This window comes from Cupressus sempervirens, chromosome 3 (genome assembly GCF_028749045.1).
Source record: "Cupressus sempervirens isolate cs-2001-9-10 chromosome 3, ASM2874904v1, whole genome shotgun sequence".
Classification (NCBI taxonomy): Eukaryota; Viridiplantae; Streptophyta; class Pinopsida; order Cupressales; family Cupressaceae; genus Cupressus; species Cupressus sempervirens.
The window spans coordinates 25,557,499-25,585,191 of NC_143120.1; the positions used below are offsets into that span (position 1 = coordinate 25,557,499).

Sequence of the window (27,693 nt, forward strand, 5' to 3'; positions counted from 1 at the left end):
TAAGTTCCTCTTGCTATGAATTATTGTTTAACTTAAAACTTTGATGATATATGGTGGATATCTCATTTTTCAAATTATTATATATTCTACAAATTTGGTGTATGTATGCATTTTTAAGAATATTTTAAGAAATTTTAGGTTTTCAAATGTTCGATAAAAGTGTCGGTTTATTCCCGAATTCATTCGCCAAATTTTTGCCAATTCTGAGTTTTCCAAAAAAATTTAGGCCGGCTAAGATATTGTCAATACCGAGTTTTTAAACTATGGCTAGAAATGTCATTCTAGAAATACGTGTGGCATTGGGGTTTTAATTTGGACATTACTGAGGTATTGCAGGTGATTGGCGACATTGAAATACAATTAGCAAGTGGTCGAGTAAGTCTTCTACAATCACATGGGTAACCCGTGAAATGACATTGACATCAGAGGTCCATTATAATTCTGCTATTGTTGTAATTGGGATCGGAATTCACCATTCGGATATTGGGCATGAAGTCTGGTTGCGTTTGGAATTGAAGGTGGCAGCCGCCAAATATTGAAGCCACGTGAATGCATTTTGGACATCCTTGCTAATGGAGGCAATTGCAAACATATTCAGCAAACAGTTGGGCATCATACCTTCACTAGCTGCGATTTGCATTGGCGTCAGACTGTTGTCAGCGTTCTTGGCTTGCGTGGAAGATAATAGGGAGAGTGTTGCATTAAAGGTTTGATTTTGATATACATTACGTGCTTCCCTTTCAACTAGCAGATTGTGTGAACTGTGCTACAAAGAAAATCAGGTTCTTTAATGTTGTTGAATACTAAGAATTTGGTTCTTGATATATTAACAAATTTTATTTTTCCTTACTTCAGTAAATTTTATGTAATCTGAAGCTGAATTGTTAAATTTAGTAGTTGCAATGTACTTCTAATATTTACTGAAAATTAAATAAAATAAAGACCCATAGTGATATTGTTCATTGACAATGGCAATTCTACCGGAGGCATACATAGAGTTTTTACAAACAGGGTTGTCCTACATTTTGTCAACACAAAATGTTGGTAACAGCATGAAACTTTTTCAAGCTAGTTTCACGTATCTCTAAGTTTGAATTAGATATTTAATTGTTTAATGTTGATTGATCAATCAACTTCAATTCGTATATTAAATTGTTTTACTGAAGGCTTTCGTCAAATCTTTCATTTTGCTTTCTGTCAAGCCTTTGCTTGATTTTTGAAGCCTTCATCATCCTTTTCTTTGCTTTTGAGTTTGCGTTTGTTAGTTTTTAGTCCTTTGGTTTTGCTCATGTTGTGACTTTTGGTTTCACTTTCGTTTTGGTCTAACCTAGAGCATAATGGGAGTTGTTAGTCAAGAGATATGGTCATTTTAAAGCCTCAAAAGTAGACCTTTTTGGTGCAACAACACAAATTAAAAATATTATGTTATATTTTCAATTTGATATTCACTTTTTGAAAAATATAACTTAAATTCACTGTACGTTATGTTTTTAAGTTACTTTATCATTTAAATTTTCACTTAAAGTAACTATAGTGCACTTTATGTTATAATTTTAAATTGAGTTACTTTTTGATTTTTCACTTAAAGTCACTATATAAACTATATAGTTTCAGTTTAATTATTTATTTTAAAATCAAATACTCATTTAAATGTTATTTTTAAATGATATTTATGTGTTATATTTTTAATATGATCTATAAATATTGTTTATGTCCCATTAAAGTAACATTTTAATGAAATTAAATAGATATATGTTTGTTAAATGACTTTAAGTCATCAAAAGTGGACATTTTATATACAATTACATGTAAAATCCATCAAAAGTGGACATTTTACATGTCACTGCATATGAAGTTCAACTTAACATGCATAGCACTATTAAAAGTGGACCTTTTTGGTGTCATTACATCAAAAGGTGAGTTTTTGTGTCATTGCATCAAAAAGTGAGATACAACTTAAAATATGCATTGCCCTCCAAAAGGTTTGATTTTGAACATATGCATATTTTAAAACATGCATATCACCCCAAAAGGTCCAGTTTTCTTTATTGAGAGTTTTTTAAATATGGATTATGCATAGCGTTATTGGAGATGAAGCTTGAAAATTTTTGGTTCGGCATTGCATTTCTTCTAGGTTTCTTGTTAATAGGCCTGGATGGAAGGGGATTGGCTTTCAAACCCTTCTCATCATGCAGGAACACATGCACACATTGGGCTCTTTTGTTATCATGAGCATATGGAAAGCTTGGGAAGCTATCAAGCCTTGGCTTCGCTGGTCTAGTGATGCGTTCTGTGATGGACTCTCTTTGAATCAGCAGAACATTTGGTGGTCTCCTTTGTTTGCCATCCAAGGTGTTCGTCTGGCCAAGACTCAAGGTGCTAGTGCTCTACGTTTTTTCAAATGTGTCATCAAGACACCTAAGGGCCTCTTTCTCAGGGTCTCTATGAGTCTCAAATCCTGGGAAGATATGCAAGTCCAATTCCATCTTGCCCATTCAAATTGGCAGACTTTTGATCTATTGCTATCCGCAATTCCAGATCACTTAACTCACAAGGTGGATATTCAGTCTGTTCAACCTTGGTGGACAGACTAGAAGTGGTATCCTGACACTCCCTTCACCAGCTACAAACCAAGTTTGGGGTATTGATGGCTTTCTCCCCATTTTTCGATGGTGGATACCCTCAACCAACGTTGGCATTTGCAGTCTTCCCTTTCTCAGTGGAGAAAGCGTTTCAACACTATTTGGAGTGTCATTACAGAGCCCAAGATTGCTCATTTTTCTTGGTGCCTAGTTTTTCAAGGTCTTCCCCTTGGGCCTCGGCTCAAGCATATTGGGATTCCGGATCCCCAACGTCGATTTTGTGGGCAGCCAAAGTCTTTTTTGCATATTTTTTGGTTCTGTAAACGTGCTCAAAACTATTGGCATTGGATTAATGATTTCTTTAAGCCGTTTTGGCCTAAACCTTTTTCCTGGCATATGGTTATTTTGGGTGATTCCCCAAGTTCCTTAGACAATTTACCCAGATCTAGAATACTTTCAAGATGGAGATTTTGTTTACTTTGTGGAAAGATAGGAATGGTGTTCTTTTCACTCACAGTTTTCTTTACATAAATGTTGCTATGTACACTAAAGCATGCATTTGTAACAATGTAATGATGCACATTCAAGTCCAAGCCAATAAGGTGGCTCTAGAGGTGGCCCACCTTCAAGAGCTACTCAATCATTGAGGTAATGCTCTCTGTACAGTTGCCAGAGTGCCTCCTAACATCTTGGCAGATCACACTCCACCCAGGGGCCACCATCAGGGGCGAAGCTCATCTGCCTGCCACTCTCACACGCCATGCTCGCAAGCTTCCTAAGAGTTGCTGCTCTGCTTTTCCACCTCGCCGTGGCTCCAATTGGTCCCCAAGTCCGATGGCTCCCCCTCCTAGTGCTCCTCGTGTGGTTTCTGGAAAATGGCCTTTTTGCCTAGAGTTGCCTATTTCACCCCCGCAAGATGATACAAAGGATGGTGACTAGGCCCCGAATGATGTTGTTGATGGTTGGACTATTCCCAGGCTGCTTGCCAATCCCAAGGATGACTGGGGTGTCCATGATCATGATGAACCACCCCCCTCAGCTGGCACTGCTTTGGCAGCCTGAGGGGTTGCTTAAATGTTTTTTTTCATGAATAGTTGTTGATTCCGGCTTCAGCCATGTGAACTTTTGCGGGATGATCTTGTATCCTCTCGCCCTTTTTTGTGAATTGTAACTAGAATATTATTTATTAATAGAAAATGACTATTCATTAAAAAAAAATGCAAGTCACTCCAAAAAGTCCGATTTTGACCAAAAGCATATTTTAAAACATGCATATCACCCCAAAAGGTCTGATTTTGGAAGAACACATGCATTTGCTCCCTAAGAACCCAATTTTGCTCATTGTGAGAGATTTACTTGGTGGATTTACATGAGATCATTCCCATTAGAGTCGTTTTTGCTTGGCAATGGATTTTCTAGCACTAAAAATGGATTCATCTTGCTGAAAATCATTTTCTTGAGCTCTATCCTATGACACGTTTTTGAGAAAAACTTCAAAAAACACCATTTGTTATTAACATTTTTGCTCCAATATGAATTGATTTTGTCTTATTTGGTGATTACATTGCATGTAGGTGCACGTTTTGGTGTTTAAACACCAAATTGATTTGATCATGCTCCTTGGTGAAACACGTTTCTCACCAAAAACATCCCACAGGCATGAACATGCAAAAATGTTGGATCATGGAGCATGAATAGGGCACGTTTTGGCATCTTTCAACAAGAACTCCTTGTTTTCTGCCCTCTCCCATTCGAATTTTCAAAGTTGGAAAAAGTCTAAGTGTTTTTGAAGACATTTTCAACATTGGAGCATTTTTTTCCTTCATTTTTGACACTTAATCTTCATGTAAGTGGACTTATTCTTTCTTTCTATTTAATTAGTGTTTATCTTGCTGATTTTATGCACTTTATTGCTCGATGATTGCCACTTGTTGAAATCAATGCCATGGAAAGTGCATTTTTCCTTTAAAAATGAAGAAATTGTTCATTTTCTTGTTTTTGGTTTTTCCCCAATTTCCAATTTGTGTTGAAGTGCATTGCATCTTGACATGTTTGAGTCACTCTCCAAAGGTACATTTTTCTTTTGAGTTTTTGTGCTTTGTGCTTGCTTGTCAGTTTTCTCCACTTTGGAGAAATCACAAGTTTTTCCCAAGAACTTCTTGCTATTTCACTTCATGCGAAAGCACCATCACGTTTCACTTCCATCTGCCATGTCACAACACTTTGCATCTCATTCGACAAATGCAATTATATGTTTTCCATCTCATTCACCATCCGCACATTCATGTAATCTCATTTTTCGCTTCCATTTTCATTTATCTCACTTTCTAAATCCACTTGCATGACACGATTACATGAAAAGCCTCACGTGTAATTGCATACAAAAGGTCCGATTTTGATTAAAAGTCACTTTTTGAAAAGTCAAAAAGATGTCATTTTCATCTTCCATGTATTTTGACTTCACATTTTCACCAAAGATGACTATAAAGCTCATTATCCCTCTTCTATTTCTATTTCCATCTTTCCATATGCATTTGTACCTTTGTGAGCAAATACATGTTTCCACATCTTTTCATGCTTCGCACCTCATCCTCCATTCGCATTTGCATGTAAAGTGCATCTACCATCCACATTCGCATCTCATCTCACCTTTCATCTCTCATTACATGTTGCACTTACATGTACTCATTTTTCATGCAATAATGCTTTGAAAACCCTCAGTCACGTTCGAAATCAGCAATCTTCGTTCACATGCATTCCCATGCGTTCCACCTTCACACATTTTCATTTCATTCCATTTTTCATTTTTCACCTTCATAACAGTTCATTCCGCATTCCGTTCATTTCATCTTCTTTCACTACATATGCATATGATTTCTTTGTGAGATCATTTCATCGAATCTACAAAGTCTTCAATCCGTTTTTGAACCTTTGTTGCTGATCGCAAATCAATTTGTATGGCGATTCCTTTTGATGATGTGTTCCTGTTGGTCATGAGATGAAGTGCATCAAAAGAAGTAACATTCACTTGATGTCTACATTTCCCATGGCAACCATGAAACCGGATTTTGTTCTTGGTTGTGCATGGCATTTTACTCCAAAATCAAAGACTATCAAGGACGTTGATGGAAAGGTTATCATTAACCTTGAACCAGAGGTCATTGAGCAAATCTTTAAAGTACCACATAAAGCAGAGTGTGCAGATTTAACCAAGGAATCATCTTTGGCATGCTGGAATGGGCAGAAAGGTGATTATCAAAAATATGTCAACCAATACTAGTTAAACAATAAAAGGAATAACTTCTCCAGATGGCCAAAGACCATTCATCGGTCTAACTTCAAACAAGAATATAAGGATCTCATCATCCTTCTCAGTAGAATTTGCAATCTCAAAGATTCTACTAATTTCGAGTCATGGATGTACAAGTTCATCTTTCAAATCATGGAAAACAAAGAACACATCTTTTGAGGAAAGCTCATCAGCACTGCACTTTGCCAACAGATAGGCAACGTGGGAACTTCAGCGCCTTTCTACATGAACTCTTGTCTTGTTTACATTGTTGCTGCCATGGGATCTTTCTCTAGTCTTTCAACCAAGGGAGATCGTCTTCAAGTCCTTGTTTGGGATTACTATAACCAAATCACTTTGGCAAATAGTAAATTTCATTACAAAAGAATCCAAGATGCCTTCTTTGGGCATTTCCGGTGCTTATTTGACAGACAGTTATCTATTAAGAGAGTATCTCATGCAACATGCGAAAAAGGTAAATCAATACGGCTGTATTTTCATTCAATTTTCAACTTTTACATACTTAAGAGTTGGGTATTTGAAAGGCGAGCCGTATACCTTACCTAGGTATGCTACAAATCGAATCATCTTGATGGAGCTAGCTAGACAGCTCATAGAGGTGCAGAGTGATCAGCATTTTATGCATAGGCCTAGTTTCAGTATTACCTTAGCTAAACCCTTTGCTATTGGCAACTATTCAATCAATTATGTGCCCAAAGAAAAGAACATGGAAGCAAAGTTGTAGTTGATCACCTTGAAGAAGTTTAAGGCCAGATTTGACTTTGATTACCAAGAGATGAATTATCAAATGAAAAGAGCTTTCACGCATGTTCATTGCATCGAGGATATTTGGATTGATATGAGAATAGAGCTTGACATCATGAAGATGGAGCACTGCAGATTAACCCTGCAGCAGATAATCGATCTCAACATGTTGGAAATCCCTTCAAATTTCCAAGTTAAAGATGATGGCAACATTCTTGATCCAGAGTTTCATCAAGCCGACTTTGATAAGAAGTGTCATTTTCCTATTCAGTGGAAAAAAAATGAATGTACATCTATCATGGATAGATTTCAATCCATCTTGGTAAACACTAACAAATGGCTGAAAAACAAAGGCCTTAAAAGAGTTAATCCTAAGATTGGATTGGATTGTAGAAGCTTTGGCCCTCCTAGCAGGAAGTCACAGCTAGAGATTACAGGGAAAGATGGTGCCTCATCTTCTAATGCTAAGGATTCCCTCAAATTCAAATTGAAGGGTGGGAAAGGCTCTAAGTCTCCTCAAATCTTTGAACCGGTTCAAGAGTCAGAGGAAGAATGAGAAGAGGAATTGGATAAAGAAGATACAAACGAAGAAGGGGAAGTCATGATCATATCTCCCCCAAAGCCTGCACAAACTTGTGCACCATCTATACATGAAGTACCTTTTCTGGATGAGGCAGATGACGATGTGGGTTCATTCTCCACGATTTTCACTCCTATTCCAATCTCGGAAGTTAATACAATGGCTCTTCCTATTTCTTTTGTTGCTCCTGTCATTCCTACAAATGAACCATATGAGCATTTGGCAAATGTGTTTGAGGATTTTCCAGCTCTCACCAGTGGTCAAGTTTCCCAACTTAATACATCTTTGACGGGTTTTGAGCTTTTTATAACAGAATCTTCTTAGCATGTTCCTATGCCTTCAGCTGTGCAAACTGAATCTTGTTCTATTACAACGGAAATACAATCTGGATCAATGCCAATGATCTCCATTGTATCTGCTTCTACAGATGAAGGTTTCAGCTTGCTTGCATGGTTGAGCAAAATCTCAACAAAGAGAAGAAAAGTGGTTGTACTGCCAGATAATCTCCCAGTTAAGAAGACCAAATCCAAATCTTTGAAAGATAAGATTGTTTCAAGGATTTTGGTTGATTCAGATAAGACCAAGTTTGTTGAAGTTGTTGAGCCCTTGGTGGACAAACTTGTGGAAGAACTTATTCATTCTAATTACAAGTTCACTAAGGTTGAAATCGGGAACCAATCACGTCTGAATTGTTTACAGGATGCTCAAGATGCATTGGCTAATGTGTGAAAGATTAATCATGAGTTATGGGAGAAGAAAAACCAACTAAAACTGGAGGTTTCTCGCTTGAACGAGGTCATTCGGCAACAATCTTCTCAAAGTGTTGTTGCTATGTCTCAAACATCCAAGGAGAGGAAATTGATTGAAGCCACCAAGTATTGGACAGGAGAGATCATCTCTGAAGGATTCTGAGCCATCATGAAGACATTTGCAATTCTTAGGCACATCAAAGAAATGAATGGAATGGAGTGAAACTTGATTTCTTCTTTGACTCGAGAAGCAGATAATTCGAAGGAAATCCTCAATGATTGGAATGAAATGGCAAGTTTTGATCTCGATGCCTTGGTCTCATGTGACATTGTTTCGTCATGTGAAATGTTCTTTAGATTTCAAGGACTTATTGGTTACAAAGAGGAAACATTGAGGATGCTGATCACAAAGTTGCAGGCAGCACTTGGAGATTGTCAAGCAGTTGAAACTGGTATTACTTGTGATTTGGAACAGATGGGATGTCGTGTTATTGATGAATCCAATAATCTCATTGTAGTTGAAAGGGTAAATTCGGAATATACAATTAGGATCAATGCTGATGTAGATTATGAAGATTTTGGTTCACACACAATGAACAAGTTTGTTTTGTATAAATCCTTGACAAAACACTTGTTAGATTCTATGGCAGCAAATTCCAAAGTTTCGCAATCAGTGTATGCAAATGCAGTAAGGATCGAAGCCATATCAAAGACCATGGCAATTGTTGATCTTCCCACAGTGCATGATATCATCGTCAAATTCAAGGCACTAAAACACAATCTTTAAGATTGTTGCTTTTGTGTTTCTTTCATGTTTGTAGGTTTGAGAAGATGCATTACATGAAAAAGTGTAATTACATGTAATGCGAGTTCCATGTATGTAAAAGGATGTAATGCGAGTTGCATATGGAGCTGCATGTAACCCTATATTTTCTCTTGGAGCTAGACTAGGTCAAAGTTGGTTGAGTTGCTTGTTCAATCCGCAAGTGAACAGGAAAGAAACATATAATCAATGTAAACTACTATTCATTTATCAAATGCTTTCCGTACACAACAATGATATTTCATACAATGATAATGATGCCAAAATACATAAGTGTACACGAAATTTTTAATGTCCGAAATGGTGCCAATGAAACGATACAACCGTGTCCACACCGGTAACTGTCTAACTACCCATTTTGCCAGACAACATCATCCCCTCCAAAAACAGAAAAGTTGTCTCCTGGCGACTCAAAAAACTTACAAAATTAGGAGACAACATACAAACATAGAAACAAGATAGACTAAGGAGGAGGTTGCGTCCCTGAAGTGTTCTATTGTCGGCGCAACTCATTAACCTGATTAGTGCAGATGCGTAAATCCTTCTGCGTCTGTGCGTTAACCTCCACTGCCTCCTTCAAGAGAAGTGTTGTGTCTGTGGCTTGGGCCTGGGCTATCTGCAATCCTTGTTCAGCCACCTATAATCTTTGTTTGACCTTCTCCTTATCTCGCAAGACCGTTGCGCACTCCACTGCCCATGTTGTCTACTGGTTAACCAATTCAGCAGCTAACTTTTCTTTAGTTTCCCTCTCAACTTTCGTAGACTTCTCAATTGCAATCCTCTATGCTGCCCTATCCGCCTCTACACGCCTATGATCATAGTAAACGCCTTTATATGCCCCCAATATCTCGTGTGCCAGCTTCTCCATAGCCATGTTGCATGGTCCCAACTCAAGCTCTATAGCCCAATCAGCCAACATCTCTGGTGTTTCTACTGCTGGTCATCCTCTAACCTCAAAGCAGGAGTGAAAACGCTCAAGACAGACCCCCCGAATATAGGCTTGAATCAAATGTAACTCCTTCCTACCTGTCAAAGTCTAATATGCAACAATGTGTCTTCTCTCCATCACAATCTCCATGCTCTGATGTATGCCTTGCATCTACCCTCATCTTACCCATAATCCTCTTTTCCCACATCGTCAATATTCCACTCCCTATCAGTATCCATCTCTACCTCTCCTAGGATAGCCACATCCACATCCAGTGTCATCTCCTCTCTGGGCGCATCCTTAGACTATGGTACTCCCACCTCCTGTGGCTCTAATATGGCAGCTACTCCTAGGATACCTCTCCATGCCTCGAGGATTGAATGAAGGGACCGACCTCTGAAGGAATGAGTCGGAACTATTGTCTTAAAAATAAACTGGCTTTGTCCATCACTTCAACCTTCTTGGGTTGTGCTGTCTGTTTCGTCTCAATACTCTCGAATGGCTATGTTGGCTGGGTTGGCTGGGCTTCAGCCAACAAAGATGAATATATGGTGACCACAGCGTCAAAGCCAATCACATCTAGTTGAACCTGAGGTTTAGGCTCTGGCGCGTGCATCTCTACTAACTCTGTTGTTGGCGCTGCTGGTGCAACTAGATCCGGTGAAACATTCTGTGGAATCACAACATCTGTCGTGGTTTTCGGTGGAGTCATGATAACTGGAGTATGCCTCTGGCCAAACGAAGGAATAAGCGAGGTAGTGGCTGTCAAGTGTACCAAAGTTAGCAACTGAGGAGGGGTGAAAAATGTGGACCCTTCGACTACCACATCGCTCCCAACTTCTGCCAAGGTACTCTCTTTCTCGGAATCGGCTCCATTGCTCTTTGTGGTTTCCTCCCTTCCACTGTCTGTGTCCCTGTATGCATCCAACCCTTGCAATACCTTCTTCTGACTGGCCTTGATTCCACCCATATCTAAATGACTCCAGTAGAATACTGGAGGTTCTCCTAGCACCAATTTCCCCCTTGGTGGAACTTCAAAGTTGTTTATTAGAACTTGATGAAGGGCTGCTTCCAGAAACAAGCCGATGGCATGATGTGGCATAAAAATTGTCCGATGATGTAATGTCATAAACTCCTCCATCCTGTCGACGAGGACCGTGGCCCAATCATACACGGTACCATTCATGATGTCATTCATGAATGTAATCTGAGGCAAAGCGATATCTAAGGCCCTACTTGTCCCCGTCAACCTAATTTTAATTACATCCATAATACATCTCCAATGGCCCTCTTGAATGAAATCTCTCTATAGTCCTCGACTCTTGCTACCCTTCCCACAGACTCCATTTCCTTTTGTGTGAGATCATGGCCCACCAATTTTACCCCAATATTCCTTGCATTCTTGTGGCAACTTGTGATTCTTGGTCACCACTTTGCAACCTCCTTGGCCAGGAATGCCAAAACCCCTACTAAAATCTCGCGGTCTGAAAGAGACTGTCATACGCTACTTCTTGTACAAAAATGTACTTGTCCTGTTGTTCTTGTTGTACGTTTCTATCATAGTTCATAGGATCGACTCAAATAGCCGAATGAAAATATAGGGAGTTGTATTGGCCAATGTACTTGCACCCATATAAGAATTTGTTTGATTAAATCTGTATTTGCAATCTCTTGCCACCATCTTCGGCACTCGCTTTCATTCAAGCCTTCAAATTGAACTGTGAGGTGTGATAGGTCGGCATTCACTTTCTGTTCCTTGTTGCTAGATGTTGTCGGCCCTGCAACTCGAACTCTGGAGGCCAACACTTTGGCATTATTTTTCATATTTTCTTTCAACCGATTTCTCCACTGTTTTCTTTTCCCTATGAACTCCATAGTAATGGTCACTTGTTTTCTCTTTTAATGTATCCAAAAGAAATGGTTAGGGTTTTCTCTCTCTTTGTCTTCCACGGTAGTGCTTCTCTGATGGCAATAGTTCCCACACTAAATGCCTTTGTTGTCTTTTACTTCCCTGCGGATATTCTTCTATTTCTCACAGACGCTATGCTTTGAAATATGTTTCCTCTCCCATGGAACGTGGCTTCTTTCTTTTCTACTTGCTCATGTTGTTGTTTTTGGTTACTTTCTTCATGCAACACTCTTTCATCTTTTCCTCCACAGGGGCACGACACTTTCTCCGCGGACACCCCTTTCTTCTTTCCTCAAAATACCCTTTTCCTTTTCAGGTACTCTTTGCCGCCCCCCCCCCGCGGCTTTACTTCTTTCTGTGGATTATCATAGGCAATTATTGTGGAAGAATGGCAGATACTTCATGTCACTAAAAAATTTTCGCGGCATATATCTAGATCAACTCCGTGGCTTTATATTTTGCATCCGCGATAGCGTATATTTTTGTTGTGCGGCACCACAGTCCATGGCCACATATATCTCTGCAGAACCATATGCCCGTAGGACACTTAGTGTCCGCAAAGACATATGTCCATAGCACACTTAGTGCTTGCGAAGCTATATGTCTGTAGGACACTTAGTTTCCACGGAAACATATGTCCGCAGCCTAACTTTTTTTTCTTTTTAATCAACTAACTCTAATTTGCGATGACCCCTTACTTCGCCTCCCTCTCATTCCTGGTAAATTTTTAACTTCGATCCATTGATGGTGTTGGGAATTTCGCACCTGTCCAAGGTCCATAGTTTTATGGATCCATTGTCACCAACTTCTCTCACTTTATACAGTCCAAGCCATTTAACCTTGAATTTCCCTGGTTTTATCTTGTTGTTGCCGTTGTACCGAAGCACGAGTTGGCCTGGCTGAAACCTTGTTCTTTTCAAATGTTTGTCATGCCACACCTTTCGATGGGTCTATGCCACCTTTATTGCCCATTGCGCTATTAATCTACGTTCATCCAATTTATTCAGTTGGTATAGGCATTCACGTAAACTCTCCATATCTCCAAGTCTATTTTCAATTGCAATTTATAGACTTGGGACCATAAATTTGGCTGGTACCATAGCTTTTTGGCCAAACATCAACTGGAACGACATCTGTCTAGTTGTGACTTTGAATGTGGTATGGCAGGCCTACAGCACCGAAGGCAACTTTTCCTCCCAGTCTGCCTATTCGACACCACGTGATTTATATATAATGGCCGCCAAAATTTTATTTGTGGCTTCCACCTAGCCATTGGGCTCGTGGGTAGTAGGGACTTGAAAACCAATGAAAAATCTTGAATTCTGTTGTCAATAATCTGATCACGTAGTTGACAAAGTGACCCCCTCTATCACTTGTCAACTAAGAAGATATGCCATACTGTGTGATACAAGAACTTAGTCGTACTAATTGCAAAGTTGTTGGGTAGTGTTCGTGCCTCTACCCATTTTGTTAAATACTCCATAGCCACCACTATGTATTGGCAACACCAAGCCCTACTCACCTTCAATGGACCCACGAAGTCTAGTCCCCAACATTCAAACAACTCCTGGGCGTGGGACAGGTTTAATGGCATGAAGTCCCTCTTGAGTGGTTTGTTGGCTCTCTGGCATGTATCACAGCTCAACACCCATTTTCATGCATCATTGTAAAGTGTCGGCCATCATAACCCAGCAAGCAAAACCTTTCGTGCTGTTGTGTCGGGTCCCATGTGGCTGCCTATCGGACCTTCATGTGCTTCCTTAGAACACTTTGCACTTCTTCCATTATAGATCGCCACAACACTTGATCAGGGTCCATCTTGTACAAGAGATCATTTATTAGTTAGAAAGTTTGGCTCCTTAAAACTAGCTTCCGTCGTTTTCCTGGTGGCATCTCTCTCAGAAATTGAGACGTGGATAGATACTCCCTGATAGACTTGTACCACCCTAGAAGAACGGCGATTTTGAATAAGTGTGCATCTGGAAAATCATCATTGACCCCTTCCAGTGGCTCCCTGGACCTAATTCGGGAGAGCTGGTCCGTAATGACATGACTCTTCCCGAGTCGAACAATGATGGTGAAGGTGAATTCCTATAGTAGAAACAACCATTTGCTAATTCTGCCTTGGATAATTGGTTTGTTCACCAGGTACATCAATGCCTGGTGATCCACGTAAAAGGTAAATGGTGTAGCCAATAGGTAATGTCTAAACTTTTGTAGTACACCATCCCAAGAGTCTCCCTTTCAATGGTGCTATAATTCTTCTTGGCTTTTGACAGTAGCCGACTTGCAAAATACACTAGGTGATCGAAGCCATGGTCACAAGTCTGTGCCAACGTTGCACCTATGGCAAAGTTTTAAGTATCCACGTGGACGTGGAACTCCTTGTCCCAATTTGGATATGCCAATATGGGTGCCCCCAACAATCTATTCTTCAATTCTGTGAAGGCGGTCTCCTGCTCAGATGTCAAATGTATGGTTCTCTTTTCCGTGTCAACTTGTCCAGAGGCAGAGCAATTCAGGCATAATGTCATGAGAATTTCTGGAGTTTGATTGTGTCGTAATTTTCTCATGACATTCTCAAACTCCACAATCAAACTCCAGAAATTCTCATGACATTACTAATGGATTGTGGAAATCAAATGACATTAATTCAGGCATAGTTTTTTCTGAACCGTCTATAGTACCCAATGTGCCTAAGAAAAGGCTTGACTCTAGATACCTCCGTCGGGGCTTCCTTTCCATTATCACCCTTAATTTATTGGGGTCAGTTTTTAATCCTATCTTACAAACAATGTGCCCAAGTAGTTTTCCTTGAGGAACCATGAACCGACATTTTTTTGGATTCAATGCTAGCCTTGCCCGTCGACACCTCTCCATACATTCCTGGAGTGCCTTCAACTGATTGTCCTATCTACTAAAAATGGACCAATCATCCAAAAATGCTCAGAAGTTGCCCACCGACATTTTGTCAAATATGAGCAAAATGATCCTCTCAAACATGGCAGGTGTGTTACACAATCCAAAGGGAATTTGGTTGTACGCATACACTCCATCCTCCACCACAAAAGTAGTTTTCAGTTTTCCTTCTACGACAATGGAGATCTGGTTATAGCCAGAGAATCCATCCATGAAGGAATACATCTCGCGTCTGGCCACTTCTTCCAGAATCGTGTCGGTGAATGGAATTGGGAAGGGATCTTTTATTGTGACCACTTTGAGGCACCAGAAGTCCACACATATCCGGATTTGGATCCCGTCTTTCTTCATGGATATTACAATTGGTGACACCCATTCACTTGTTTGAACTTTGAATACTATGTCGGCTTCCAACATTCGTTGTATTTCCTCATCTACATGGGCTATGTAGTTCTTGTTCATTTTGTACGAGTGCTTCTGCACAGGTATGGCTCTGAATACCAACTGTATGCGGTGGACACACATCTCTGGTGGGACCCCTTTTAAATCCTTGTAAGTCCATGCAAATACATCTTTGTACTCCATAAAGATTTTGAATGCCGTAGCCTTCAGTACCGAGTTCCAGTCGTCTCCCACGAGTATGTTCCTCGGATTCTTTGTGTCACCAAGATTAGTAGCCTCTACAGACAGCTCTTCGTATTTTATCTCCTTTCCTTCAAAGCAATGAGTGGGACTCTCATTGATCTCCACATTTTCTTCTCTATATTCCACGAACTTTGGTGGGAATACCTCCTCATCTTTGGCTCCTCGATGCCAAGCATGTACGTATGGAAGAGTTTGTAGTCTTCCACCTGCCAATGGAAAAGTCCATTCAATGAATTGATCTCATCTCCTAAACACTACTCCAATTCTAAAACGCCTTTGTCATTCGAAACCATTCGTCCCTCATGTCTAATGCTCTCCGTCTAACTCGGACTCCGACAATGATGCCCTTTCTTCACTTACTGTTTGAGTTCGGAGATCAATAACAAACTTTCACCCTCCACTTTTCATTGACAAGATATTCTTCTTCCAGTTGTGATTTACTTTCATGGCCACCAGCCATCTTCTTCCAACAATGGCGTCATATCCCTTTTTCTTCAAGGGAATCACAACGAAATCTAACACAAATGGTTGCGTCCCGACAGTTACTTGTTGAGCCACCAAGGTCCCTAGGGGTTTTATCCCGTACTGGTCAACGTCGAGCAAGTTGAATGTGGGTGGCCACAAGGTAGGCTTGCCTAATTTCTTCCATGTCTCCTCGGGAAGAACATTCACCTCGGACCCACCATCCACGATGGTGTCCGTCAGGATGGTTCCAAGGATTCCCATCTCGACCACCATCAGATGACGGTCATTGCTTACTGTCAACAACATGGGCTCCATGGCCAACCCTCCTAGTACTATTGGTTGTTCCTTCATCTACAATGAGTTTGCATGGGCATTTAATAATGTCATCCTTAGTTGCAGTACCGTTTGCAATAGGTCTTACAGTCTAACAGGCACCTCCATTTGTAGCATCCGATTGATCAAGTCGTTTTCTCCCTCTGATCGTCCAAGAACAGTATCTTTCGTAGCCTTCATTGCCCTTTCTACGTCTTCCCGTGCCTCCAGCAATCTTTGCTTCTCCATGCGGGATTCAAGATAGGTAGCCTGGTTACAAGTGACAACAAGAACTTTCTCCTCATCAATGTTAAGGAGGTTTACTTGTTTTGGGCAGTTAGAATCTTCATGGTCCCCTGGACCACACCATCAACATAATTTTTGAGGAGTGTTGTTCTTCGGACTCTCTCTAGTGAAGTGGCCCCATTGGTTACATACCCAGCATTGAATTATGGGCCTTCCCTTGGAATCATACTATATCTGATTCCTGTTGTCATTCCCACCCCATCCTCCTCGGCGGTTGTTCCAGTAGCCGCCAGATGTGGCATTATTGTTGCCCTAGGTCTCACTATTAGTGTCAGAAGTGGATGGTTGTTCTTGTGTGAATAGTATCTATTGGCTTCTAGTCTTCATGTTGAACGGACATTCCTTTGTAGAATGACCCAAGATCTGACAGATATCGCACATTGCCTTTTTAGGGCAAGCTCCCTTTGAATGTCCTTTCCCTTTCCAATCCATACACCAAATTTCTCCTTCTTCCATGCAGCCAGTTGCCTTCATAGACTTGAATTCTTTCCTCATTCGCTCCAAGTCTTTTTGGAGGGCTTGTACTTTCTTGCTAGGCTCCTCCTCGCTGTCTGCACTGCTTCCCTTGTTAGAGGATTCATCGCTCTCGGAGGAGGATGAGGATTGACTTCTCTTTTTTTTCTTTTTCATTGTTGCTTTGCTCTCACTTTCTAGATTTAGGCCACGATCATAGGCATCTGTATATGATGTGGGCGGAACTATCTTCATTTTCTTTCTCAATGCCCCACAAAGGCCTTCTACAAATCAACGTTTCTTTAGTTCATCTACAAGTTGGGTACCCATCATGCTAAGATCTCTGAGCCTTCGATTATAGGCTTGAACAATGTCCTTCCCTTGTTTACAGTTGTAGATTTCCACCACAACCTCGTTCTCGTCCCGTAGTAGTCGAAATTATGCTTGGAATTCTTTCTTTAGATCATCCCATGTGGCAATTCTTCCCTATCCATATCAGAGAACCAATTCATGGCCACTCCCCATAGGATGGCAGGGAACTAGTGCAACCACTCGTCCACATTGGTGATTGAGTTGGCCATCCATATAGTTTCGCACATACGGCGATGCCGCACAGAATCTTCCTTCTCGTCACCTATGAACTTCGGGAGTTTTTGCTTTTGAGACATTGTGCTTCTTGCCCTTTGACTTTGATTACCACTAGATCATGTCGCTGAACTATTAGAAGTTGGTCCTAGCGGGTTACTCTGACTACTGTGCAGTGCCGCTCCAACAGTTCCTTTTGCCCCGGTGTCTTCTGTTGGCCTCGTCTCCTCTCCTACTTCATAGTTTCCCTCTCGTAGTGGTGTACGGGATGAATGTAAAAATTGCTCCTTTGTCTCCTCAAGCAATGCCAATCTATGTCATGTTTCCTCAAGAAACTCCTCGTTGCTCTGTCCCCACCATTCCAGCGAAATATGACACCCTTCGTTAGTTCTTGTGAACCCCACTATGACCACCACACTAGATTTCTCCGCTTGCCCCTCAGTTCGTTCCTCGGCGAGTTGTCTTCTTCTCTGTCATCGTTTGGCTTCCCCACGCACAATCTGTAATTCATCGATTTCTTCCCTCAAATTCCTATTCTTTTTTAAAAGATTGAGCATTTGACATATACCATTATAAAACAAAACAAAACACTCTTTTATTTATTTAATTTATATACATCATGTGTCAACTCAAGCAACAGTTATAGACTCAAGTGTTCTTAGTTCCACAGCTCAAAAGCTCATGGTTTCATTTTGCGACATCGTGCATCTCTCTCCTCAGAATTTCTTGAGGGTCTCTTGATGGTGTTCCTCATGTTCTACTTCCTCCCTACGTCTCTTCTATGCCACGTAGGCTTGTGCAATCAGGCAGAGGAGTTGGTCTAAAAATTTGTTCGTAGTTGGGCTTGCGTGCATAGCATCCCATACATTGTCTAGCGTAACCCCGTTCTCCTCATCTTCTCTCCGTATGAAAGTTTTAAGACCTACGTGGTACAAAATGTGAAAGTTTTGCGTTGCCTCATGCTCTCCTTCAAAAAAATTTGCTTCGCCATCATATTCGTCTTCCAGTTGTCTTGTACTATTATTCCCATTTATTTTCATCCTTCCATACTACTCCAAATTCAAACTAGCAACAGCGGGGTGAACAAGAAAGAACCATAAAATCAATGCAAAATACTATTCATTTATCAAATGCTTTCCGTAAACAACAATGATATTTCATACAATGATAATGATGCCAAAATACATAAGTGTTCATGACATTTATAATGTCCGAAACGGTGCCAATGAAACGACACAACCGTGTCTACACCGGTAACTATCTAACTACCCATTTTTCCGGACAACATTGCTCCCACTTTTTCCTCCACCTTTTTCTCAACTCGTGTGTCTATATAAAGGAGTGCCCCCTCATTGTAAAATCATCTCTATCTTTATGCAAGAGAGCTCTGGAGAAATTGTGCCTGCAGAACTCTGTTTGTGTAACACTATTTTGAGAGAAAGTAAATACAAAGGAGCATTTGAGACTAAGCTTTGATTGAGTGAGATTGTTACTTGTGTGAGTTATTAGCTTTGTCTATAATTCATCTAAGCTATCTTTGATTCATGTTATCTTGTGTTATTGGTAACTGTATCTCGTGAATTGAATATAAAAGAGTTAAGAAGCAATTGGAGTCAGAGCTTTGACCAGGAGCAATTGTGGAAGCGCATAGCTAGAAGCTTTGTCTATAGCTTATTCTTCGTTCTTAATTTGCCAAATAGTTAAGTTATTCTTACTTTTAAGAGTCTTTATGCCCTAATTGTAAAGCTTTTCCATATAGAAGTACGACCAGACTCAGAGCCAAACCGGTGCATTTTTAGCTAACCTTTGAGTTAGTGAAGGTTTATCAGTATCACTATTTCCAACTCTTGATAGAAGTGAAGTTAGAGATTCACCCTGCCCATTACTCGCTCCACGAGTAAGTGGATTCTTTCTTAAAAGATAAGAAGAAAGGATATTGGTAACACCCATTTTGTAAAATCTCGACTTCTTGCTTACCTTGAATTGATCCAAGGAATGGTGAGAAGGGGGAGCATTCCCTTTAAGGTAGGAGAGACTTCGTCTCACACACTGTGGCTGGTCATCCTAGTTTGTGACTGGATTTTTACCCAAAACTGTCGGTTGCAAAATATCCACCCAACAGACAGCAAGATACACAATGTGTTTCATGTCTATTGTCTCGGGAAGGCTCTAATTTGATGGTCTATTATTGTGTACTTACCTAATTTGTTTCTATACATCTGCTTGGGGTATTCGTAGCAATAATTAAATCCAACTTACTAGCAGTTATACATGTACTGTTACAATAACAATGCTTAAGAAATGAATAGCTCTTAGGTAGGGCCATTTGAAGCTTCTAATGTTACTCCGTAAGCTTACACAAATACTTAGAATAAAGAAAACCCCTTGCTCCTTTCACGTATTCAGTGGTGAGAAATTACAAAAAACCACTTCTTCTATTGGGTAAGTACTAGCAATAATCAAATCCCACTCACTGACATACTGTCTAGTGTTACAATAGCAATGCTTAGGAAATGGAAAGTTCTTCAGTTGTAGGACCATCTAAAGTATACAATGTTAGCACATAAGCAAATAAACACGGAGAAACTGATGTAATGAAAAACTACTAAATAACAGCTGCTGAAAATACCCATAAACAATGTACAATATGAAGAACAAGCCCACCCAACTCGAATTGACAACAATATACCTTAATGGATAATTGGAAAGGTGATGCCAAGTCTATAAATAGACTGATAACACTATAGTAGTCTAGACAACAACAGTATCAACCCAAAAAGCTCACCGACAACATCCAACATATATAAATATAGAAATAATTATCTACTCAAACATGCCTGACCTTATTTCAATAACACTGGAAAGAAATAATATCAGAACAGTAACTCTGACCGGCAAGGTGCAGATCTGTAATACTCAAGAAAAACAGGTACAAAAACTCAGGCATATCATCATAACTCTGTAGAAACATCATTTTCCCGTGCCAAACCAAATTGAAACACATTAGCAAACCTAGGCAACCCCATACATCAAGGAATATGACCTAAAAGTTAGGCACTTTCCTCCCACAATCTCACACTTCACCCAGCCAAGGTATAATGGTACAGCCATGCTTAAATGTGCTCCCACACCCTCAATGATGCTCACCCTGCAAAAGTCTAAGGAATGGCATTCAAACAATAGATAAACAAAGTACCCCAGCTTAGAGATAAACCCACAAATACTCAGCAATGATTGGTAAAGCCTGCCAGGAGGAATGGTACAGCCCAGCAAAAGTAAATCTCCTCCAAGCTCAGAAAACTCTACAAAATTTTATCAAAAATCACAAACAATCTGCAACATCAAAAATCTCCATATCTACAAAATGAAAATTTGAAACTCCAATCTAAAGCACAATGGTAGCCTTTGAATGAAATCATATCCATCTAGCTAGGGGGTTTGGTCCTTGAAACTAGAAATCCTAGAGGGCTTTCATCTTCAAAAGATTGTGGAAGAACCCGTGTTCAATCTGGTAGCATGACAATAGCTTTTATTAGCATATGTAAGTATGATCCACAATACCTCCTTATATAACTTTTGGTAGAAAAATATCCAATTTGAAATCATGGAATAATTATATTTTTCATCATAAATGACATTTTAAAAGATTAATATACTTTTCAAGTGCAAAGGCCCCTTATTTCTCCAAGGCCTCCACTTCGAGAAACATAAACACCTTTTCAAAGTGAAATAACACTTGAGTTGTCAATTCAATAATATAACATCAGTAAGTAAATAATTAAATTATTTCGCCTAAGTTACGAAAAGAACTGGTGAAATCCAACTCTAACCACACCATGATGAAACTGAAGAAAGATGATAATCGAGCCAATAGGGTCAATTACTAAAAATTGACCCTCTCTCCAAGAAATTTGGAGAACACCCCAAATGTCAGAAGACACTTTTGAAAGTGTCATTGCACTCTACATCGACCATTGAGCTCATTTCCATATATAGAAATCCTAAAATGTGAAAATTGTGTTCTCCAAGAACTTTGCAGTCCCCTAGCCTACAAGCACTCAAGAAATAGGCTATAAGTCACCAAACTAACTAGGCTTAAGAAGGTGACATTATTGTAATGTCCCCACTCTTGCAAAGAGGCTAGTACTATTTTTCAAGGTTTATGTTAGACAATTCAGAGGGGGATTTTGAAGTCGCCAATGAGCTTAGAGGATGTATTGGTGTTGAACAACACTTTTTGGAGTGACTTTGGACAACTAATAGCAAGACTTACTATTTTTAGTGTCAATTTCAATCGATTGGGAGTCTAGGCTGACTTACTATTTTTCACAGTTACCATTTATAATAGCTGCTATTTCCCGCAGTTGTTCATGGTTCAGTTTCCCCTTGACTTCAGCATGCAGTAACTTTTGTTTTTGGATTTGTAGATCTAATGTTCATTGGCCATACTTTCTATGTTTAAAAAGTCATGGGAGGAATGCCAACAGGGTCCATGTATGGGTTTCTATTTTAAGTTTTGTCCAGCAAGCACCTGGATATTATTATTTGATGCTTAATTCTAGTCCAGAGCTTTATAATTGAAATAACACTATTATTAAAGTTAAATATAATGTTTAACTTGGATATTATTTTAATAATTTTAAAGGGAACATTGTGCGGACCCCTAAATGAGAATTGTGAAGTGACTTAAAAATTGTAATTGTAGATAGTATCCTATTGGGGACATTACCGTGGTACAGCGTTTGACAAAATAAAGGAATTGATTGTGCAATTTTGGGGTGGGATACCACAATTACATTGCCAATATATAGAATAGTTGAATATCTCATATTCATAATATAAACATATTTTCTTCGCACATTAGTAGAATCAAATAAGGACACATATTTTGATCTCTCTTTAAGCAAAATATATATGGGAAGCATTGTGGCTTAGGATCATGCATTCTTATTTACACTACAAAGGATGGGCCTCAGTTTTTAATCATTGTGAAACTTTGACATTATTCTGCTTGTCATATATGGATAGATAGATAGATAGATAGATAGATAGATAGATAATTCATTTTGTGCATGAAATAAATGACAGTAGAAAATTTTGTACATCTTCAAAGCCACGCTAGGTTTTTTTATGCTTGCAAACTTATATCAAGACATTATGAGGCCAATGGAAGCAGAAGATACCCACATGTTGATGCCGTATCAGCTTCAAGTTTGGGAAGCAGTAACCTAGAAAAGCATAAAAATCCCAAAATTCATTAAATTGGTTAGAAAGAAAATGGGTTTCATCAAGATGCAATTAGCTTTTTATCTTCTCTTAGCCAAAATGCAAAGGTTCAAAAGTTAGTAAACAATACTCGCTGCTAGCTAGCACATGGTGGAACACCAAAAATAAAAATGGCTAGTGCACACACAGTCAAAGATCTTTTTGGTAGAACCAAGACATTAGGTAGTTGGCCAAGTTATATATACTTGGGCCTACCTAGGAATGAACCCGCACTAGACCAGTACCAAGATCAAACCCACACACCAACTCAAGTGAAAATAGAAAGGAAGTACCCACAAGGAGCCCAAACACCAAGGCAATACCCTTGGCATACACAATCCAACACCAAGCCAATACTAGGACTGAACCCATACAACAACCCAAATGAAAATGGGACCTAATAATATAGCTTTGGTAGGCTTTCCTAACTTGCTTTAAGATGGTTGACATAGCTATCGCATGATTTTTTCCCATCCTTGATATTTCGGATCCCCATTTGTGCATCATATCCACCCCCAAAAGCATTATATCACTGAAGCAAAGGAATGAAAATCAAATATAGATAACTACAAAAATAATTAAGAGTGGGATGGATAAATGATGGAAGACATCAACTAATAATTTGCTAACTTTAAACTGCAATATGCTTGAAGCTAAAGAAGAAAGATTCCCTATAGGTAGAAAAATAATTGTTTAGTCTTGGTTCTTATATTCATGTCACATTTTCATTTTTCCATTTTGATTAGTTAACAGAAATTGAGAATAGTCATCTCAACAAACAAAAAATTTCAGTTTTTAGGTCCTTTAAACCTGAGTACACTTATCACTGAAAAAAACATCAGTTGCAAAAATTATAGAGAAAAAATAATAGTCTTTTTAAATCAATAATCGAAACCTATAGTCGATAATAAACTTAATGTTGAATCTTGATTTAGATTCAAGGCAATAAAAGTCAAAAGTTAAAGTTAATTAAGGCTACGGAGAGAGTAGTCACTTTTTTAAAATCAAATTGGTGGTCTTTAGCTAAAACCATCTAACTCAACACCAAAGCAACTTTCATCAACCAAGCTCAACCAGTCAAAAGTTGAGTCAAATCAATTGAAAAATGTATAGAATTGTTTATAATAGGAAGTATAGATCCCAAAACTCAATAATCAATATTTCAAGTAAAATCTCTAAGGTTGGGATCTTATGGAGTCGGGCTTCGTATAAAATTGAGTTGAAGCTGCTGAGATGTTTAAGACTTTTTTAAGGTTGTTGGTCTCATGAACTTTATAGCTGGGTGTCATGTCTCCTTTTTAGCTTTGTCAAGGAGCGACATGAGAGTTAGCCTATTATGGAGTCTTGTAAGCTAGTTTTGATCAGGGACTCAGTCAAGGTTTTCAACATCCGGATTCGGTATTACAAGTAGTAGTAGATCAGTTGAGAGTAGTTCCTTGATTTTAGGGGGCAGTTCCTTGATTGTAGGAGGAGATTCCTACCTTTTAGGAGGTGGTGACGTTTCCAAAGTTGAGGTTCTATGAGATCACCCCCTGGTCTCAATTTTAGGAGATTTGGGTGTGTTCTCTATATTTTACGAGTATCCCTAGATTTGAGGGTGTGATTGCTAGTTGGCCCAAGTTGTCCAACATCAATCATAGGCAGGTGACAAACTCAGTTTCATGTTTTAGAGGTGTTTGGCTTGTTCCTTGGCTACTTGGGAAATATTCAAATATATTTAAATATTCTCCTAAGTTAACATTTTAATAACTTAGTAAGGCTAGTGCTTAGCCATTTTGGAGTAATAAGGAGTTTTCTGGCTCCATTTTGATCGATTTGCCTATGTGCGATAACTCGTTGGAAAGAGCTCAATCTCTAGTATTTGATTATCACTTGTCGAGACTTATTTGATTCTTGGAGCTATTTGTCATTAATAAAGTAATGATTTCCTTCTATTTGGACGCCTTTATTGGGAAAATAATGTTATATTATAAAGTTCAAATGAAATCCACATTAGGTTTTGAATTGCCTTGGAGAGGGGATATAAGGAGAAGGCAACCTAAAGATGAGTATCTTATCATTTTGTCAACCTATTTTGGACGTAATTGCTCTAGAAGAGCATTCCTCACTGAGGACACAAACCCTAGTGTTGAGAGCAGAATTGTTGGGATGTAGCCCTCAACAAGATCAGATTTGAAGGTTCTTATGCATACAGTTTGATCATGGCAGAGGATCAATTTCTCGTATTGTAGTCACACTTTGCAGGCACTGGATTTATTGGGAAGGTGACCACTTTGGTTCAGCCTAGATTTTCCTTATAGCAGCTCGCAGGAGGAATTCTGGAGTGTTTATTTGCAGTAGAATGCAGTTGTTTTATTGCAGCAGCTTGGGCTCTATCATTTGAATTTGTTTGGCTGTAGCTGGTTCCCATCTTCAACTGGTGTCAACCTTGTTTGAAGTAAATTTATATTGGTACTATTCTGAAATAAATCACACTCTGCTGGTACGGTTTTAGAATCATTTCCAGAATAGTATGTATTGCTGCATATGATATCTATCACTTCTATTTTATCAATTATTGTTATTTATTCATTGTAATACTTATATTCTGAAAAATATTAAAAGAAAAAACCTTCTTCTGCAACTTTTGTCTAGCTCTATAAGATCAAAGAAATATCTACAGGAAAATATAACTTATATAATTAAACAAATAACAGCAGCAAAGCAAATATCCATTTGGGATATTTCACTGGGGGTGACATGAATACAATACATTTATTTGTTGGTGATCTTTATACTCCATCAGTGATAAAAGTTTAAAAACAAGAAAAAAATATTTTCCTCCAAAGTTTTTCCCCAATGGGAATCTAAACTTAAATGATTGACAAGTGGCAGATAACATTCCCAAGATGGTGGGGTAATTTCTAGCCCCGCACCATTTTCACCTTCTCAAATATGCAAAGCCTAAAAAGTAGATTCTATTTTTCATGAAAAGACTTTAGATAATATTCTAGCAATTTTTTTTCTTCATTGGACCTCTTGTTGCTGAAAAATAGGAGCTTAAGCCCCACCATAGAACCCCACCCAACTCAAAATTTAAAATCACAAAGACTAGACAAGTACCCCACTTCAAAAATAATGAGACCCTTCACAAAAGAATGTTAACATATGTACAAAATATACACCCCACTCATGAGAGTAGAAATTAAAATCCAACTGCTTGTAAAATCATCTTTAACTAAAAGCTCAAACTAGCAGACTCTGTAAAGAATTCCTAAAGACTTAAAGAAGCTATTTAGAAAACAATTTTGAGACATATAAATAGGCACAGCTAATCACAAAAGCTAAGAGTCAAATAATTGTTAAACAAAACCATTAACCCAAAACACATAGCATCGCATCTAAGTTGCAAGAATGACTGAATGAAGGAATTTTAATGGCGTTCAGAAGTACAGCACTCTAAGGAATCCAGCATCAAAACCAAGACCATTTTTATACTCTTTTCAATATCAGTTCACGTGTTATTAATCTTTATCAGAAAACCATGGTTTTGTCCAGCCTTCTGTCAAAAAGTTGGTTATAGCAGCCCTTATTCAAGCAAATAAAAAACTACAAATTGGAAGAAAGAAAACCGATACATCACTTTCTAAAGACTTGCAGTAATCTGGCAGATCTCAAATTACGGATCTACTTCACATCACTTTGACTCTTACATGGCAGATCTACTTCCTTATCAAAGCATACCGATATCCCCCGCTTGTAGTTTATATCTGTAGTTAGTACGGAACTCGCCAATATTTCCCCAAAACATATCGACAGTCTTAGTTGAAAAATTCAGTAAAGACATTTAGCAATATTAATGAATTATTACCAGCATAATAATCTCTGGTGTATTTACAAATTTATATTTAGGTAGTTCTTTCGTTTAAAATTTACATATTTCTGCTCATTTATTCAAAGAAATAATAGGAAGGAAAATCTGGACGGTTAAGTTTATCCTTACCACCATCGTTAATATCAGATACAGTAAAAGTTTTTGACCAAAACAATTTTAAGTTCTTATCTCATTAAAATTCAGTGGTATAGACTAACGCAGTCTGGCTTCCAACACTCAGAGGCATAGTGATAAAGTTTGGATTGCCCTAATCTTCTAAGCAGGTAATCATCACAATATCAAATTTAGTCCAGACAGAATTATAAAAAATAAATTCCTGAGTTCATAGTAAACATGGCATGATTAAAAAAGCATTTAAGCGGTGACCAGTTGTGGAATGAAACTTAACATTACAAAGTAGCAACACAAAGAGAGAAATGAGAACCTCAAAATTGGCTTTACCTCGGTGTTCTTACATGAACTGCAGGAAATCAATTGAAGTACAAAGACACACCCCCCATAGATATCATTTCAGTGAATTGAATAAGTTAAAATCTATATTTAATGGTCATCGCCATGAAAGGGACTTATCGAGATGGTAGTGATTGATAAAGGGATCTCATCCAATAGAGTATAATTTATTTACCAGGTGGGTCCAAAAAAGATAAAAGAGCACATACACGATCCTATCATGACAGAAGAAACGAGAGAATTGTTTGAAGAACGAGAAATGCATTCTGTCTGGTTCTGCTGAATAGTTTCGTATATTGAGCTGTGATAGAGATTTTGAGATAGCAATTGTTTTTTAGCTGAGCGAGACAATAGTAACTGTTAGTATACGTGACATGATGACTGGGGATCAACAATATGCTTGATCATAATTTTAGTTTTTCGGTTTAGGAAGAATATGAAATGCAGGGGCATCTTTTCTCATGAAATTTCAATTTTGTAACATTCCCAAAGCTTGTTTTATTGCGTGTGAAGCATATATGGATAAATATTTATGTGAAAATGTATATATTTCCTTCTACATTTATCTTTTTCAATGCGTGTAGGCTTTTGTGTAAAATTATATTTATAGGTCATATGATTGTGTGAGTGATGCATTTAGCAACCAGTTGTGGAGGCTCGTTTTTTCTATCTCGAGTTGTGAGCGTCTTCACTTTTTGTTATGAAACTCTCATGTATATGAATAAATTTAAGTTGTGTTATGTTCTAGTTAGGTTTTTAGTGCATGTATGCTACAAATAGTAAAAGAAGAAAAG

The 27,693-nt window shown here is 38.7% G+C and overlaps 1 protein-coding gene across 15 annotated transcripts in view; it reads right to left on the minus strand.

The window, feature by feature from the left end:
• LOC149564583 (uncharacterized) overlaps nucleotides 1-27,385 on the minus strand; it is a 292,402-nt gene extending 265,017 nt beyond the window's left edge. For 3 of the 15 annotated variants that reach the window (XR_016361859.1, XM_089818134.1, XM_089818126.1), the window contains exon 1: nucleotides 26,891-26,921. The gene's annotated coding sequence lies outside the window, so the exon portion shown is untranslated. Of the gene's footprint in view, nucleotides 1-22,493; nucleotides 22,539-26,873; nucleotides 26,922-27,108 lie in introns of those variants that run through there. The other 12 variants (XM_089818135.1, XM_089818127.1, XM_089818138.1 and 9 more) reach the window with 7 other exon arrangements.
• Nucleotides 27,386-27,693: the final 308 nt, after the last annotated feature.